This window comes from Microtus oregoni, unplaced genomic scaffold, assembly GCF_018167655.1.
Source record: "Microtus oregoni isolate MIOR12 unplaced genomic scaffold, Mior012 000028F_ref0000031, whole genome shotgun sequence".
NCBI lineage: Eukaryota > Metazoa > Chordata > Mammalia > Rodentia > Cricetidae > Microtus > Microtus oregoni.
The window spans coordinates 1,965,798-1,985,179 of NW_024543087.1; positions in this window are offsets into that span (position 1 = coordinate 1,965,798).

The window sequence follows — 19,382 nt, forward strand, 5'->3', positions numbered from 1 at the left end:
ATGTGTGGGTACTTTAGAATTGGACACACAGGCACCACCATCCCCTCTGTCACCACTATGGTCTCTAGAGAGCTGAGAACTTCCTAGAATTCATTCTGAAACGATGGCTGACTCATAAAATATTCTCAGTAGCTAGGCATGTTGGGACATGCCCTTTATAACATATTTGAGAGTCAGGCAGGTCCATCTGTGTGAGTTGGATGTTGAAGACTAACCTGATCTACCAAAGGAGTTCCAGGCCAGCCAGAGCTACACAGTGAGACCCTATCTTTAAAATAAACTTAAAGGGAATGGAAGCCAGAGAGTGTTTATGAGTGCACACTCTCCTTGTGGAGGAGAACGGGTTTGTTTTCCAGCACCCGTGTAGGGCCCCACAACTGCTTGTAACTCCGGTTCCAGGGGATCAAAAGCGTATGATGCACATACAGGCTAGTAGGCACACACACAGACACATAATTTTTAAAAATTAATCCTTGTTTTAAACCTTAATGCATTTCCTCACACGCGGGATGATTTTTACTTTTGTTCGTTTGTTTGACCAAGGAACATAGGCAGATGTATGAAGCAAGTAAAGACCAGTGGCCAGGCTCAGAACAGGGAAATAGAAGTCAGCAGCCAGCAACCAAGCCCAAGGTTGTGTTTTAAAAATAGAATTCAGAACGGTGACACTCTCACTGTGATTAAACAGAGGCATCTCGCGGTTGCATAAGGGATGTTTTCCTTGGCTAGGTCCCTAGGGTCAGGGGAAAGTGATAGGGAGCAGCTTCACTCTGCGTTCTTGACCAACTGTGTACCGCTAGGGCTGCGGCTCCGCGGACCTTCTGTGTATCAGTCCCTGGGTTCAATTCCCATTACCCTCTGCTACCCACCCCCCCCCCTTCAAAAAAAAAAAAGGATCCTTAACTATGCAGTCCGCTCACACCACAGCACACCTGGATGGTACTGACGCCTCGGCTGCTCAGTAGCCTGATGTAAGCTGATTGGTTGAATCTTCAAACCGTATTGTGGTAAAGCCACACATAAGTGACCCTTTCCTCATTCCCACGGGGCTAACAAATAGGTATGTGAATGTAGGTTTGATCAGAAATGTTCCCTCTTAATTTTTTTTAAGACAAATGGGTTATGTAAATATCAACCTTTTTATTACCTGCTAGAGGAGTTCCTGCAGAGTTATGCAACTGCTTTGATTCTGGAGTGTTAGCACCTGCTTTAACCTGCCTTCTATGACGATTACTTTTTGTCTCCTGTACCTTCCCTTTGAAATATGTAAGTCGTCTCTGAGAGTTTCCTAAAGGTTCAAAGCCTACTCAAAACGTGGCTGGGGAAGGACAGGCAAACTGAGCCCTCTCTTAACTGAGAATTAGCATTTGGCATTGTCTCTTTGGGGAGCTTAGATAAGAGGGTTTGGTAGCCGGAGATTGACAGCTAAAGGTCTGAACTGTATAACAATAAAAGCCCTTTGCTAAGCCTCCAGAGGCTGATCCCCCTGCAGCTGGAAAAGGGAAAACATCATCCTCAAGAGTGCCTCTGTCCTCCTCTCCACGGGAACCCGATACAGCTTGGCTCCAACCTGCTTTTGTGGTTGTACTAGTCAGGCTGTGTACTGACTCGCGGTCAGTGGGTCCTTTCTCTGTTGTTGGGGCTGGGTCACTGGGACTCTGGCCTTCATGAAGCCCACACTATCATTCTGGCGTGTAATTTCGACCCCTCTCATCGCTCCCCGTCTTAGACCGTGTGTGCTGCTGTAGAAGAACACCTCGACTTAGTCATTTGTAACAATCTCTCATGGTGCTGGAGGCCGTGAGGAATGCCATGGGAACGTGTGTATGGTGAAGGTCTTGCTGCCGTTTCATCTCATGGCAGAAGTACAAGGAGAGAGCAAGGAAAGGGCCAAACTCTCTTTTTATAAGAAACCCACAACCCCACACTCCTTCCTGAAATGAAGGCATTAATTGACCCACGAAGGTAGTGTCTGTGACCCAAACACTTCCCGTGAGGCCTTGCCTTCCAACACTACTACACTGGGATTGAGCTCCCCGTGTGAGAACTTTGGGGACACGCTTAAACGTCCGGTGCTCCTCCATCGCGTCAGCCTTCTCTATCCTCCTCTGCATCCCACTCCTTGTTCTCAGTATTCTATAATGGCTACAGCTTTGCAGAAATATTCCGTTTATTTTGTGAACACGTGTTTGTGGGGGTGGGGTGCACATGCCATGACAAGCCTGTAGAAGACAGAGGGCAATTTGCCGGAATTGATTCCCAGGCTGCCAGTCACTGCAGCATGCACCTCTACCCACGGAGGCATCCTTCTGGCACATGGTTACAGGTTTCTAATTGATCTTACTAAACACACTTCCAATGACAGCAGAAGCATTTCAAAGATGTTACTATCTTCTGTGGTTTAAAGATAGGGGGGACCATCCATAACCTCTTGAACATAGTTTTTAATTGTTTTCATTGTGTCTGGTACAGTTGATAACATGTTTTAGGAAGATGGGAATAGTTAGGGTTTCTATCGCTGTGAAGAGACACCATGAACACAGCAACTCTTATAAGGGAAACATTTAATTGGGGTGGCTGGCTTACAGATCAGAGGGTCAGTCCATTATCATGGTGGGGCATGGCGGCAGGCAGACGTGCTGGAGAAGGAGCTGAGAGTCCTACATCTTGATCTGTAGGCAACAGGAAGTGAAGTGAGACACTGGGCGTGGCTTGAGCATATATAAGACCTCAAAGCCTGCCCCTACAGTTAGACAAGACAATACTTTTATAGAAACTCTTGGTTGTTGCCAGCAGCTTGTAATGTGCCTGCAGAAACTGACTGTCTCTGCCTTGAAGGTTATGTCCAGGGTAGGGGCCCTCTGCTGTTTTAGGCCAGCCTGACTGTCAGGGCTTCTACTGCCCACACAGTTACCGCCTAGTGGTGTTGAGTTCAGTAACAAAACTCCAAAGTGAGGCTCCAATTCCCGGGCCACTACCAGGAAGTTGGGCCTGCAAGCATACACCCTTGGAAGTCTTTGTGGACCTCAAGACTTTCTCATTAAGTGTGATTGCTACACCGGGAAACAAAAGCCACTTCATTGTCTAATGCTGGGCCTTGTGTAGAAACTGGTGGAGCTGTGCCCAGGGTGATGATGACCTTCCCTAACTGTGGGGACACCTGGTTTGACTTTACTTGTTACTGATAAAGAAACTGTACTTGATTGGCTACAAAGCCCTGAGCCCAAGCAGGGCTACAAAACCCATGGGCTCCATTGTGAAAGCTCCATTGTGCCATCTGGGAGTCCTTGGACTGTCTTAGGGTTTCTTATCTCTGTGAGGAGATACCATGACCACAGCGACTCAAGAAAACATTTAATTGGGGCTGGCTTACGGTTCAGAGGTTTTGTCCGTTATTATCAGTGGTGGGAAAGAAGCCTGGAAGCAGGCAGGCAGACATGGTGCTGGGCAAGGGGCTGAGAGGTATAGTCTTGATCCACAGGCAGCAGGAGGTGACCCCTGCCACACTGGGCATAGCTTGAGTAAGCCTCAAAGCCCACCCCCACAATGAAGCACTTCCTCCAACAAGGCCATTCCCACTCTGACAAAGCCACACCTCCTCTGCTAGGCTTAACCTCCCAAGGGTCCCCCATCTCTCCAAGGGTCTACCTCCTCAAGGGTCTGCCTCTCATATTTTCATCTCCCTAAGGCTCCACCTCCCCAAGGGTCCACTTCCTTAAGGCTCCGCCTCCCCAAGGCTCCACCTCCCCAAGCATCCACTTCTCTAAAGCTCTACCTTAAGGCTCCACCTCCCCAAGGGTCCACTTCCTTAAGGCTCCACCTCCCCAAGCATCCACTTCTCTAAAGCTCTACCTTAAGGCTCCACCTCCCAATTGCACCATTCTTCAGCAGACTAATGATCAAGCCCCCCCCCCCCTTTGTTTTTAGCTCATGGCCCTTTGATGGGAGCGTTTAAAATGCAATCCCCAGTACCCAAGTTTATTCAGCTCGAATCCTGATGTCTCACGGTTTAATTTTCCTGAGAAGGAAGCCACGAAATTGTCTGATTTCAAGCTACGATGGCTGTGGTAGTGATGGTGTGGCCGGGAGAAGGAGGAAGAGACTAGAGGGCCTGTCACGAGGGCAGAAATCAGCTGGGATTCCAGGGGCGAAGGGGGGGCACTGAGGCTGAGGAAAAGTTAGATTAAGAGAAATGAAGACAGAAACACACGATAGACCGAGAGGACTGAAGGTCAACACTAAAAAGCCCCGAGTTTATTTCTCAGGCAAAAGGCAGAACAAGGAGCCATCCAGTCAGCTAACCAACTCCCTGCACTGACCTCGAGAGAAAGCTCAAGCAGGTGTGTTATCTTATTCAGCTAAGCAGCTTCTAATCTCTAATGACATGTGCCTCTGGTTGGCACACACCAGCCCAAATCTTAATAGAAAACTGTGCTCTTTCAGCAAAAATGCTTTTCTATGGGCTAACACAGATGTTACTCAGCCCTCCGAGTTACTGCAAGAAGCAGAGCAGGCAAGCTTGAACTCAAATGACTTAAGTCGGAAATGGCTCCAGATGGAAACTGAGTCACACGTGGACGCCCATAAGAGCCTAACCTTTAACTTGCTTTCAGTGTCCTCTGGCCCCAGAAATTTTGAAGTCCTGTTGATTAACAGAAGGCTTTGAGTCTTCCTTTCCTCTGCCTTATATCCTGTTTGAATCTGTAGAAGAGCCTAGATTTTTATTTTCGGTAAAATTAATGCTTTTACATTTTTTTCCCTACCATATTTTAGATCTGTTATCTTTCATTTTTGTTCTGACTTTTTATTTTCTGGTAAGTCCATGCTGAAATAATGAATATCCTAATAAATCAGAAAAAAAAAGCAGTGCCCTCCACACGGTAGCATTAAAAACGTCTATTGCTTTCCTGTATTTGTGCTTTTAAGAGCAAAGCTCATCTATGTAGACGTTATGTATGCCACAGGACAGTTTTTAGCAGAAAGAAAACGTTCGTACCTGCCATTCCTCCTGACGTCAGTGCTGCCAGCTCACCTGCCCCCTCACCATCTCGGAAGCCCAGAGTGTGATGTGGGTTATTGAAAAGCCGTTACGTTCAGTCTTCACTTTGGTGGGAAACAAGTGAAGGCTGTTGTCTTGACTCCATTACATTTCCTGAGACGTGGAAAATAATCTGTTGTCAGTGCCGTAAATTCCTGGTTCTAAGTAATTCTGTCAATTGGCTTATTTGGCTTCAGCTCCACGGGGATGCACGCCGAATGCTTGTCACCAGCCATCGATTTATCGAACAGACAATTGAAGTATATTGTCTGCTACCACCGCTGGAGGTGCTCTGTGCTAGTGAGAAGGAGCGTTAGTGGACGTGCAGTCCTGGAGATGCAGTCCTAAGCTGGTTTTAGTCTACCACTCACACTGTTTGTGTGGCTAGAGTTGTTTCGTTAGTTTTTTCTGTTTCGTTGTCTCTTTGGGAGAACTGGTTGTTAAATAGTGATAGCACCAACTATTTATTGAGCCTTGGAACTTGCAAATCGGAAGTTATGTATGTCACAGGAATTGTCAATCATTTCAAACCAGGACTGCCTTTAAGATTTTCCTTTGTGGCCTGATTTCTGAATACCGTTGTCTGCTCAGTATGGATGTAAAATTACCAAGACCCTGGCTGGCAAAGAACGTAAAGTTTTACAAGGAAACCAAATGGCGGGAGCTGGAGGTGCAGCTCAGCTGTGGAACATTGGCTCAGCGTGCCCGAGGCCCCGGGTTACATCCTCAGCACCCCAAACAGAGGTGGGGTGTGGGAGGGAGGAACAAAGAGAACACGAGCAAACAGAAAACACAAGAAAGATGGAGGACCAAGCAGAGCTCCTCTCTATGATGATGAGGATAAGCATCTTTCCAGACTTGAAAGACATTGAGACTTGATTACAGCACACTCAAATAAAACCTTGTTTCCTTTTTAATTGGAGCATGAAGTACAAACCATAATGGCCACCACCCAGGGAGCACGCCCACGTGACCACCATCCAGAATATGGAGCTGGTTTCAAAGGCAAAAACAGGAGGATGTGCAAACAGGAGGATGGCTCCCAGTGGAAGAACAGATCTCTGACCTTCCGGCATTGAGGTGTGTGATGTGCCCGGAACCAGATTTTTTTTTTCAGCTTTATTAGATGCTGCAAATCATCATGAAGACATCTTTAACTGTGCTGATGAATATACATTTGGTAGCTATATTTAGGACTTTTATTTTAAACATTTTCTTCATTGAAACTGGAAGGTGTTGCTTAGCTACCTTCCCCTTTTCTTAGTGTAGTCTATAATCTCATGTAATTTCTGCTGCTGCAGGTGCTAGGAGCCGGCTGTTGTCAGGAACTTTATATTCAGAAGTATAAACAGGATATGTCTTGCTGTTGCTTTTGTGATATTAACTCCTTACTCTCCTAAGCCTACACATTGTTTCTTTATATGTGCGTGCTTTGCCTGGAGGGACGTATGTTGAATAAACATGACAATTATGGTGATAATTAACACATGCAATAAAAGTTCATTTTTAGCATAAACCAATTTTGCACAGTAGCATGAAATTATTTCAAAGCGGCTTTCCAAAATAATTAAGCTCTCCGTAGTGAACCCATCTGTGATGGTTAGTTTTTAACTCCTTACTTGACATAATGACAGAGTTTCAAAGAGGCATCGTCCAGCTCAGGATGGCCTGTGGAAAGACTCAGCCTGAAAGTGGGTGGTACCTCTCCTGGGCGGTCCTAGGCTGTGGAGAAAGCTAGCTGAGTACTAAGCGTGCCTGCATCCTTTTCTCTTGCTCTTGACTATGGGTGGTGTTTTGAGTTCCAGCTCCTTGACTTGTCCGCTATGATGGATGGACTATAAACTTGAATCGTGAACCAAAGCAAGTCACTTCCCTTATAAGTTGCTTTTTGTCAAGGTATTTTAAAGTTTTTAATCTTTTAATTATGTACACATATATATCTGTGTAGGTAGGCACATTTGACTGCAGGTGTCTGCAGATGCCAGAAGAGAACACCGGTTCCCCTGAAGCTTTAGTTAAAGCTGATTGTGAGCTGCCCAACATGGAAACTGAGCTCCGGGCCTATGCAAGAGCAGTATGTCCTCGGCTGCTGAGCCATGTCTTTAGCTCCTGGGTTATTTTATCACAGCAACAGAAATGAAGCTAGGACACCACCCTAAAGCACAATTTGTCTTCCTTGAATCCCTCAGAGCATCGACCTCACAACATCTAGATCTGAGCATGGAGGACCCACCGTTAGGGGGACATGAACATCCTTGGTGGCCGCTGCAGTTGGTGTACTTGTTAGTGCGCTTACCGGCTGTCACTGGGATTAATCCTCTCGTGTGAAAAATAATTATTTCTACTTTCTTTTATAATATTCCTGTAAGTGCTTGGGAAAAAAAATTGTGATCCACACACCTTAGGGACTAAATACATTTTTCCAGCTCTAGGAATTAATTTTTGTCTCATTCGTGGTAGTTAATATTTTCATCAAATAAGAAGGAAATCAGTGACTAGAAGCTTCTGTGACTTTCCAGCCGTTACAGAGAAGTGATAGCGAGAGCAGAGCAGCTCGTACGTCCCTTTGGTTTAGCATATCATGTGCCCTAGCGTGATGATGGTGGGTCTGTCTCCCACGTGAGGACGGTGGTGGCTGGAAAGGGCCATCCCTGCCCTTACCCTGACCCCATGGCCACAAAACTCACCATGGAGAGATAAGCACTGAGCTCCAGCTGGAAGCCTAATTTTGAGCCAGTTGTAGCTGTCATCTGTGCTTTACCTCAATTGCGATCATCTCGTCACTTCTGCTGCAGTTGGTGTTGGCAAAGGGATAGACAGCAGGCCAAAGGGACAGACAGCAGGCCAAAGGGATAGACAGCAGGCCAAAGGGATAGAGAAGAAGGCTCAGAAACAAACTCAGTCATGGACAATGACAGCGAGCAAAGACGGTACGGGAATAACTGCATGCGTGCGTGTGTGCACGCTGTGTGCGCGCGTGTGTGCATGTGACACATAGTATTAACCCTTCACACTCACAAGAGTGGATTATAGACCTAGATATGGATATGCAAAACCTTAAAACTCTTGAAAGATAACAAAAAAAAATCTGGATCACCTTGTATATGACACTGACTTTTAGATATGGTAACAATCGCAATCCATGAACCAGTCTGTAAGCTGAACTTGATTCAGCTCTGATGCCCTCTGAATGGAGAGTGTGGACAGCGATGGGTGCGGTAAATAAACCACTACACGGCATATATGCATCAAGTCACACCTTGTACCTGGAATATGAAGATAATTGTCAGTTAGCTATTTTAAAATGAAAAACACACATCACCACCCCAAGCCAACGCTCCTGAAGTTCTCTCTGATCTCTGCACTGCACCAGGCTCTACTGTCACGTGTCCCAGCAGCCTGGAGAGATGGACTGAGGACTGCGTGATCTCTGTTTAGAAAAGGAAGGTCAGGAGGCCTAAAAGTCACCCCAGGTCTCTGAACAGTGGAGCTTGGAGTCAGGTCTCTCATTCCCATCTTGTTTAAGATCATGAGCATGGCAATAGGATGAAGAGGTGTTTGACTTATACTGAGACAGGTTTTAGGGGTTATGAGAATAAGCATACAGATATTTACAGGGTTCTTTGGAATAGGAAACCAAAGTAATTGTTTTTATGTTAAAAGTAAATTCTACCATAAAATCAGAAATTTCTGATTTTTAAAAGATAGTATCAAGAGAAGAAGGCAGACCACAGATTGAATGTTTAAAAAGACACATCTGAAAAATGGACTATTATCCAAGATACAAAAGCATCTCCTAAGAGGCGGCAAGATGGCAAAGGCTATTGCTGCCACACTGGAGGACCTAGATTCAATACCCAAATCAATTTGGTCGGAAAAGGAAACCAACTCCTTGAAGTTAACCTCTGTCCTCCCCATGTGCCCCTTAGCATAAACATGTTAAGACACACACACATACATCGATTTAATAAATGTTAAAAATTTGAGAGAAACTATGTGTATTCAATTTTTTAAAAAAATCTTTTAAGCTATAACAATAAGAAAATGAACAATCCAACTGAAAATGGGCAAAAGGTGTCTTACTAGAAAAGATCTCCAGATGGCAAACAATTACAAGACGGAATTGCAAGGGTCTCTGTGCTATACGGACTGACTTAGACTCCTCAGGAGCGGACAGCTTGGTTATGTGGTAGTCGAGTTTTCAATAAGGATTTCCTCCGCTACCACACCCAATCCTGGCCAGAAATTGGTTTTTATTGTCTTGGCTGGTGAGATAGACTCTCCATGTAATTTTAATAAGCATTTCCTGGTGTCAGAATTTTTCAAGTATTTTTTTATTATTATTATTATTATTATTATTTGGGGTTTTTTTTGAGACAGGGTTTCTCTGTAGCTCTGGAGCCTGTCCTGGAACTAGCTCTTGTAGACCAGGCTGGCCTCAAACTCACAGAGATCCACCTGCCTCTGCCTCCCGAGTGCTGGGACCTAAGATGTGTGCTACTACTACCCAGCTCAAGTATTTATTTTTAATAAAGTTTATTTTAAAGAACTTGCAAACATAAAATATCACACACTGAAAATAACCAGACCCGAAGCCTATATAACTTGATAACCTTGTGTAGTTAGAACAGCCGTTCTGACGCTGTAGAGCTTCTTGTTGGGTTTTACGCTTTCACTATCTGATCTGTGTTTATGTACTTATCCACCACCAAAGCTAGAAAATCCATGACAGAGTTAGAAGTAGGAAAACAATTAGCCTTGTGTCCTCTTCCATAAGTCCTGCCTGTCACCTGCATTCGGTCCTTCCTCGTCCTGAAACCAGCTTTCCATGTTCTCGTCTGCGTGCTGGACTGCACCCACGTGGATGGACATCTGTGGCACTTTATGCTTTGTGGCACAGGCTGAGAGTGGCATTTGGGTCTTCTTTAAAGATTCGGTAGAGTGTGGCAGAATCATTCGGTCCTGGTTTTGCTGCTTGGAATACATCTGTTGAAGCTTTTATATCATTTTGCCTTCATTTTAGTAGGACAGATTATCTAAGGCTTTTTCTGTTTTTCTAGATTTTCCAGATTTTTTTTAAATGTAAGTTTTCAAAATATTCCCAAATGACTTTTTGATTTCATTTGAATTTATTGATGCTTTTTTATTCATGTTTATTTTTTCAATTGAGTCCTTTTTTTTCTCATTCTTGGTGTCTCTTTTTGCTAAGAATTTTTCAGTCTTTTTTCCCCCCAAAGCAGGATTTTATTTTTATTTTATTTGTATTTTATTCTTGACTCTAGTTTGCTAATATCTTTATTATTTCTTCCTGTCTGTTGTTTGGAGGTTTGACTGTTTCTTGTGTTCTTAAGACCTTGAGCCATATCATTCAGTTACATATTTGACATGGATTCTTAGGTTTAGATTCGTGATCATGTCCCAGAGTTCCTGGAATTGTGGTCATGCTGGTGTTTGCTGTTGCTGCTTGCTTTTCCCTTGACCTCGTTCTTCATTCCTGATATTCTTTTTTCTGTTTATCTAATGATGAGTCCCCCATTTCTTAGAAAGTTTCACTGATTTTTTTTATCCCAAACATTAGTACTTTTTTCACCTTCAAAATTTTAATTTCCTTACTGACTTCTGTATTCACGTTGCAGACTTTCTTCATGTCCTGAATTGATTTACTTACCTCATTTGTGTTCTTATTTGTATTCTCTTTGAAGACATTGATAGTTTACAAGTAAAAATTTAAATTCCTCATCTGATATCTCACCCATTTCAGTATCTTTGAACTTAGAAATTTAGATGTTAGCAATATAGCTAAAATTCCTTGATATTTCATTTCTTCCTCCCTCCCTCTCTCCCTCCCTCCCTCCCTCCTTCCCTCCCTCCCTCGCTTCCTTGCTTCCTTTTTTTCTTGTTGGTTTTTAGAGATAGGGTCTCTCTGTGTAGTCCTGACTGTCCTGGAGCTTGCTCTGTGGACCACGCTGAGCTTGAACTCACTGGTATCTGTCTGCTCCTCCTCCGAAGTGCTGGCATTAGAGGCACATACCACCACACTCAGTTATTTTTCATTTTTTTTATGTGTCTGTGCATATGTTGTTTTGGATATCCATGTGTTTATTTGGGAATTTTTCTCAGATAGCAATCAGCTCTTCAGGGCTCAGCCCCTAAGAATGCTCAGACAGGAGAGAGAGTATTGTAACAGTAGCAACACTGAGCCAAATACCATGTAGAAGTATACTCTGTGTCTTAGTTACTTCTCTGCTACTGTAGCAAAGACGGTGGTAACTTACAAAAGAAAGGATTTATTTGGGCTTATGGATCCAGAGAGTGAGTCAGGACTATCATGGCTGGAAACATGGCAATAGGCTGGTGAATATGGAGTTAGAGTAATAACTGAGAGCTTACATCTGATCCATAAGCAGAAAGGGTGGGGAAGTAGCAAGAGCAAAGTTAAATAAATAAAAGGGAAGGGAAGAAGGAGCATAGAGAAGAATGCAAAGAAAGGAATGGGGGAACAAAAAGGTGCTTAGACAAAGTTAGGTAAATATAACAAGAGGAAAAAATCTAAAACACAGGAGCTTTAAAAAAAATAAGATGAAGTAAAAAAATACTATTTAAAGTATAATAAAAAGAAAAGGGACAATCAAGTGATAAAGGCATTACCCAAAAAGAAAAAAAAAACAGTTCCCCAATAATGATGAAATACACAGCCTTAGGTAAATGTGTGAGTGGGGATAAACAATAAAACCATGAAAACTTCAAAGAATAAGATAAGGTCAAAATACCACTAAAAGTATAGTTAGAAAAAGAAAGAGGAAGGAAGGAAGAAGGAAAGGGAAGCACAGTATGGAAAATAAAAGATGGTGTTTCGGAGGAGCCTTTGTCCTAATCCTCCAAAGCTGGAGCTGGGATGCATGAGATGGTCCGGCTCATAAAGGAGCTTGTTGCACACGCCTGAGGATCTGAGTTCTATCCCTGGGACCCATGGCAGAAGGAGAAAACTGACTCCTAAAAACTGGTCCCTGACCTCCACATTCATGTGAGCCACGACATGCACATGCCCACATTCTGGTACAACACACACACCACCACCAACAACAACAACAAAACAGCAAATAATAATTAATGAAATTTGTTTTTAGAAAATAATAACACAATTAGACCCTGTTATGTGGATGCGTGTGGGGCCTCCATTTGAAGCTGTAGACTTGTCTGTCCTACGGTCTGTGCTGCCGCTGAGCCTGGACTGGAAGAACGCAGATGTCCTCCAGAGCTGCCTTCATTTTAATTGGTTCTCACCTTTGAGTACCAGGGGCCATTGCTGACCATCCTTAGCTTTGCAGTCTGTGGCCTGGGCGGAGCCTCCCACCCTCCCAGGATCCCCACATTTGTAAACTCTATATTCTAGCTGGGGGGGGGGGGGGGGAATGCTGGTTCTAGCAGGAGAAACAACCACAGAGTTGAGATCCGTCTGAACTTGATAAACATTAGACACCATTTTGGGGCACGCAGCTGTGCACACCAAAAGTTCTCCTGAACGTGGGAGCTTTCAGTCTCTGCATCTGTGAGCCTCATGACAGACAGGCAACTCCAGAGTCTGCAGCTGCTGACCTCAGGCTCACACTATCAAAGTCCAAAGTTACTCTCAAGTGAGGAAACCAGCCCCAAGCCACTGCCTGAGCAGAGCCTGCTGCCACCAGCACTCTTGGGCTTCTCGGTGTGACACCTTCCTGGGATTGTCTCTCACTGTGGGACTGTGTGAAGACTGACCTCTGGCTCCTGGCATTTGTGACTACACCTGTTCTTAAGCCTCAGGGTAAATAGGTTTTAAACAAAAGATTCCCACTCAAGATGGCACTAGGACACTGCCAGATGAGTCTTGGGTTGTAGCAAAATGAAGAGCCATTGCTTCACCAAAACCTGTAGCCAGATTTGAGGTTTAAGAAGCTATGGGATGAATTTCCAGCATCTTTTTACCCAAGCTGTCTGGCTTAGCTTTTTGGGGGGTGGGGTGGGAGCCGAGACAGGGTTTCCCTGTGTATCTCTGGTTGTCCTGGAACTCACTCTGTAGTCCAGGCTGGCTTCGAACTCACAGAGATCCACCTACCTCTGCCTCCTGAGTGCTGGGATTAAAGGCATGCACCACCACCACCCAGCCCTGGTTTAGCTTTGAATGAGGCTTCTGCTACCATCTGCCCACTAGGGAGCCAAGCGGTTAGAGCTGTGTGCAACTTACTTTTCCCCGTGCTGTTCTGTTTCTCTCCACTCTCTGCTTTATTATCCCCTGGTGGTTGTACTACATACGCTTTCACTGTCAGAGACTTAGTATCCTGCCTCACACTTCACTGCCATCTGGAGACAGCTTCGACCCCTTTGTGTTAAACAGAAGCCACAAGCTGAAGTCTTTTTTAAAAAGTTTTTATTTTTTTTATTTTTTTTTTATTTTTTATTTTTTTTTGGTTTTTCGAGACAGGGTTTCTCTGTGGTTTTGGAGCCTGTCCTGGAACTAGCTCTTGTAGACCAGGCTGGTCTCGAACTCACAGAGATCCGCCTGCCTCTGCCTCCCGAGTGCTGGGATTAAAGGCGTGCGCCACCACCGCCCGGCAAAAAGTTTTTAATATGTGTTTATTTTGTATTTTATGCATGTGTGTTGCCTGAGTATGCATCTGTGCGCCACATGCATGCATTGCCAGCTGAGGCTTGAAGAGGGTGACAGATCCTATGGAACTAGAGTTATGGATGGCAGTGAGCTACCATGTGGGTTCTGGGAACCCAACTCTGGTCCTCTGCAAGAGCTGAAAGTGTTCTTAAACCCTGAACTCTCTCTCTCTCCAGCCCCAAGAAGAATTTAAAACAAAATAGGATCTCACTGTGTAAGCCTGGCTTGCCTGGAATTTTCTATGTAGATCAGGCTGGCTTCAAGCTCACAGAGAGCTGCATGACTCTGCCTCTGCCATGTTGGGATTATGTCTTTATTGCTTGCTGGTGCGCTGCAAACGTGTGAGTTTATTTATTAGAGGCTGGCCCTGAGGGGAGCGAGGTGCCTTCTCAGTCTTAAATCAACATGCCGTGTTCTGTATGATTCTGTAGATCAAATAAATGTGCACGACCAGAGTGAATCTTGAGGTAGTGTAACGTCTTCAACTAAGACATGCTAGAGAAGCTTATCAGCCACTCCAGACCTTCCCCTGTGCCTCTAGTATCTACACAAGTGTGGGGACGAGTTGTGTGGGAACTTCCTGTCTGAGCCTGCCCACCTGCCTGGGTTTAGAGTCGGCTAGGGTCTTTCCTGGGTCTGTCTGTGAGGGTCTTTTCAGAGGGGTTTAGCTGAAGAGGGAAGGCCTGCCCTGAGTGTGAGCAGCACTATTCAGGGACCTGGGGGGAGAGGAGGAAAAGGGGCAAAGGATGTGGTGTGGTGTGCAGTTGTGATTCTGGCTCTCAGGAGGCACAGGTACATGGGTTTCTGTGAGTTAAGGCTAGCCTAGTCTACATAGGAAATTCTAGACCATCCAGAGCTGCATGAGACTCTATGTGTGTGTATGTGTGTGTTATTGTATGCACACATACATAAAGTAAATAAAACATAAAACAAATCTCTTTTAAAGGGGGGCTGCTTGGTTCTTTCTGCCCTTCTGCTACATAAGCATAGAAGGAGCTTTGAGGTGTCCTATGCTCAGGATACCACCCAGTATCTCAGTTAATTCCTGTTGCCTACAAGATGTAGGACCCTCAACTTCTCCTCCAGTACCACATCTGCCTGCATGCCGCCATTCTCCTTGCCGTGATGATAATGGACTGATCCTCTGAAACTGTAAACTGCCCCCTCAATTAAATGTTCTCTCTATAAGAGTTGCTATGGTCATGGTGTCTCTTCACAGCCATAGAAACCCTAACTAAGACACCAGGTATCAGACTGGACTTTTCCTTCCCCCAGATGCCCTTCCCTATATAATCCAACAACCATTTTGGTTACCTGGACCTTTTGTCTACCCTTTACTTCCTGGCCTCTTGCTCTGGCTCTTCCCTTCCCCTCCCCTTCCTCATATGACCCAGCTCAGTTTGGTCACAGCTGCTCTGAACTCTCCCAGATGACTCTCCTCTGGCCGTGCTCTCCCTTTTAACTACAATAAACCTTCTCCTTCACCATCTCTAGGAACAATCATGTCCTTTCATTTATTTATTTATTTATTTATTTATTATTTAGCTTCATTTATCTGGTGCTGAAACCTGGCACCAGTCATGTCCCATGTTTGTAGCTTTTAGACTGTGACTCAGTTAAAACTGTTAGGGAAAAAAATATTCAGGATAGGAGCTAAACCTGGCTAAAGCAGAGGACAGAGCTGGCATGAAGGGAGTAGCTGAAATCCATAAGGAGATTGACACTGTTAGGAGCTTCCAATTTTGCAATGGTGAATATAAAAGAAGGCAAACTGTGCCTCACCTTCTCAGATGGACTCTTCCCCAGGCTCTACACCAAAATAAACCCACCCTCCTGTTACTTGTTTCTAGGTAGGTATTTGATCACAACAGAAAGAAAAGTAACCAATAGAATTAGTTTCCAAGTGTGTTGTTACAAAGTAGCCAGGTTCCTTGTCTCTTTGAAGTGTGTTGTTACAAAGCTGCTGCCTTTCTTGTCTATTCCACTTACTACCCTTCTATCTGCATTCTCTAGATGCTGAGAAAGGCTAACCCAAGGCTTCCCGACTTCTAGAACTGCAAACCAAAATGAATCTCTTTCTTTCCTAACTTGTCCAATGGTGTGGGAGGTCCTTCTATGTGTTGCTTTTATTGGTTAATGAATAAAGAAACTGTCTTGGCCTGAACTTAGGTAGGCAGGGAAAACTGGACTAAATGCTGGGAGAAGGAAGGAAGAGAGAGAAAGACAGAGAGAGAGAGAGAGAGAGAGAGAGAGAGAGAGAGAAGCAGGCCATGGAACCACCAGAGACAAACATTGGGAATTTTACCTGGTAAGCCACTGCCACGAGGTAATATACAGATTAATGGAGATGGGTTAAATTAATATGTAAAAGTTAGCCAATAAGAAGCTAGAGCTAATGGGCCAAGCAATGATTTAATAGCAGATGAATATAGTTTCTGTGTGATTATTTTGGCAACGTGGTGGACTAAATCCATGTAAAACCTGAGAGGGCTTATTTTGTTGTAACAATGGAAAGAAGATGAACTAAGAGAATATTTGAACAGTTCTTCATATGTATTGTAGGCTTTTAAAATGATTTTAATATGGAAATTATGGGCATAATTTATAACCAGGTTTACTGATATTCTTTGTGACACCTTTTTTCTGTAGTGACTTGTTTACAAAAGCCTTTGATTCTAGATAATATAAATATTCAACTGTTCCTTCTTTCTAGGAGCTATGGTAAATCCCCAAATCCCCTCTAATCTTTATTGAATTATAATTTATAAACCACAAAATCTCCCCATAATGTACTATACACAGTGGTTTTGATTATCCATGGAGTTACACAAATGTCAACTTCACCTTAATTTTAGATTTGTGTGTGTTATTGCTGCTGGTGATCCAACCCTAGGTGTTATATATATTTTCTGGGCCCTAGAACAGGGATTCTCAACTGGTGGGTCATAACCCCTTTGGGGTCAAAGACCCTTTCATAGGGGTCACCTAAAATTATTGGAAAATACAGATATTTACATTATGACTCATAACAGTAATTAAATTAGTTATGAAGCAGCAATAAAAATAATTTTATGGTTGGGGGTCACCACAACATGAGGAACTGTATTAAAGGGCTGCGGCATTATGGAGGTTGAGAACCACTTCCCTAGAATACTTTTGTTCTGTTGCTACAATCAAAACAAAAACAAAAACAAATCCAGCAGCATTTTTAGGGAGGAAGTTTATTTGATTTACACTTCCAGGTCATACAGTCCAGCATTGAAGCAAGTCAATGCAGGAACCTGAAATCAGGTCTGCTTGCTATTGCACACAGCAGTTTCGCTGATCAGGGAACTCACAGCCAAAGAAGCACAGAAGCCAGAGAGGAATGTCCTTGTGGTCTTGCTGACTGACTAGATCAGGTTCATGCTGTGCAGCTTCCTCTGCAACCAAGGACCACCTGGCCAGGGAATGGTGCTGCGCACAGAGGACCAGATCCTCCTACATTAACAGTCAAGACAGTGCCCTCACAGACATGCCCACACACCAGCCCGGGTAAGTTTTTCAAGTTGACAGTGAATGATAACTGTAACAATTTCATCACCACAAAGGATACATTTAAATCTGTGGTTCATTTTTCATTTTATATTTAGGATGTTTGGAAGTGGTCCAATTTCATCCTTTTGCTTATGGATATCTACTTTGAATATCACTTGTTGAAATGCCCACTTTCCTTTATTAGATTGTGTGGGCATTCTTGTTGTTGACAGTCAGATGCTGCCAAACTTACAGGATTCTTCAGGAGCCTCACTTCTATGCCCCTGCCCTGTATGTCTCCTGTAGGCCACTGTTTGCTACTTAAAGTTAGAAACCAGGAACTGCGAAACATCTACCTTTGGCTTTCTTTTGAAATATGGTTGGCTGTTGCGTCCTGGTGAAGATGCAGAGATAAGGACACTTTTGTCTTGTTGATAAGAGTGTAAACTAGTTCAGCCATTATGAAAAACAAAGAGGCCTATAGAATTTGTTGTGAAATGTTAGTTTAAGATGTGTTAGATCTGTTTATGCTGTGGGATATTTTTTAATGATGCAAAGACATGTTGCATTCTTTTATGTTGCATTTGTTTAGCTCTGTAAAGCTGTGTTACTTTGCCAGCCTAAAACACCTGATTGGTCTAATAAAGAAATGAATGGCCAATAGCTAGGCAGGAAAGAGAAACAGGTGAAGCTGCCAAACAAGGAGAATAAATAGAAGGAGGAGAGAAGAATGATGCCAGGGGTCAACCACACAGCCACACAGCCAGCCATGGAGTAAGAAGGGAAGAAAGATATATTTGTAGAATAAAGAAACATAAAAAGCCCAGAGAAAAAATGTAGTTAAAGAGAAACAGGATAATTTAAGTTAGAAAAGTGTCTAGAAACAAGCCAAACTAAGGTCAAGGCATTCATAAATAAGAATAAGTCTCGGTGTATTTATATGGGAGCTGGGTGGCAGGCCCCAAAAGAGAAAAAAAAATACAAACTACAAGAATTGCCATGAGATCCAACAGTTCTACCAGTGGGAATATATCACCTACCAAACATATCTGTAGAGTACATGTTTATTACAGCACTAACACACAGCCGATACACAGGGTCAGCCTATATGCCTACCAGTAGAGGTACAGTTAAAGAGAGTGTGGTGATGCACACGTAAAATACTATTCATCTGGAGAAGAAGAACGAAATCCTGTCAGCAGCACTCACTTGGATGGAGCAAAAGGTCATATGAAGCAAACAAGCCCCAGAACGGTAAGTACCACATCTCACTCACTTGTGCACAGTGTTAATCCAAGAACTGAATGGAACAGTGATGACCAGCCCCTGGAAGGGCAGCGAGGAGCAGAGGGAGCTCAGTAAGGGGTTCTAAGACCCTGAGGTGAAGAACAGCTTCTGATTTTTCTGAAGCACAGCAGAATAACATCAGTTCAAACCCTCTGTGATATTTTCAAAATGACAGGGAAATGCCCAAAATTTCCAGCACAGAATGACATATGTCTAAAAGGGTGGAAGGGCTTGTTCCCTTGGGTTAGCAATTACACACTGTGTGCAGGTATCAGATCACCAAACCTATAGACAAAAATCTCTGTCCCATCCAGTCCCACAGCCATTCAGTCCCAAAGAAGCACACAGAGGCTTATATTAATTATAAACTGTTTGACATATTAGCTCAGGCTTATTATTAACTCGCTCTTATAACTTAACCCATAATTCTTGTCTTTGTTTAGACACGTAGATTGATACCTCAGGGAGACATTCTCACCTTGCTTCCTGTGTATCAGACTGGTGACTGCATCTCTGCCTTTCCTCTTCCCAGAATTCTCTTGGTCTTTTCACCCCACCTATACTTCCTGCCTGGCTATTGGCCAATCAGTGTTTTATCAGTGACAAATCTTTACAGTGTACAAGAGCATTATCCCACAGCATTTCCCCTTTTTTCTTTTCAAAACAATACTCTGAATCTAATCTTTTGTTTAGCTTTTTTCCTGATCATTATCCATAACAACTTATAAACAACACACCAAACAAAGACAAAAATCTATAATCCATTTGTTTGGGGAACATGGGTATAGTTTTCTAGGCTACTTCCTGCTGATTGGGGTGCTGATAAGACTATCATTTCCTGTGGAAACAAAAGCAAACCCTCTTCTCCAAAGTAATGTATAGCTTGACTTAAATTTT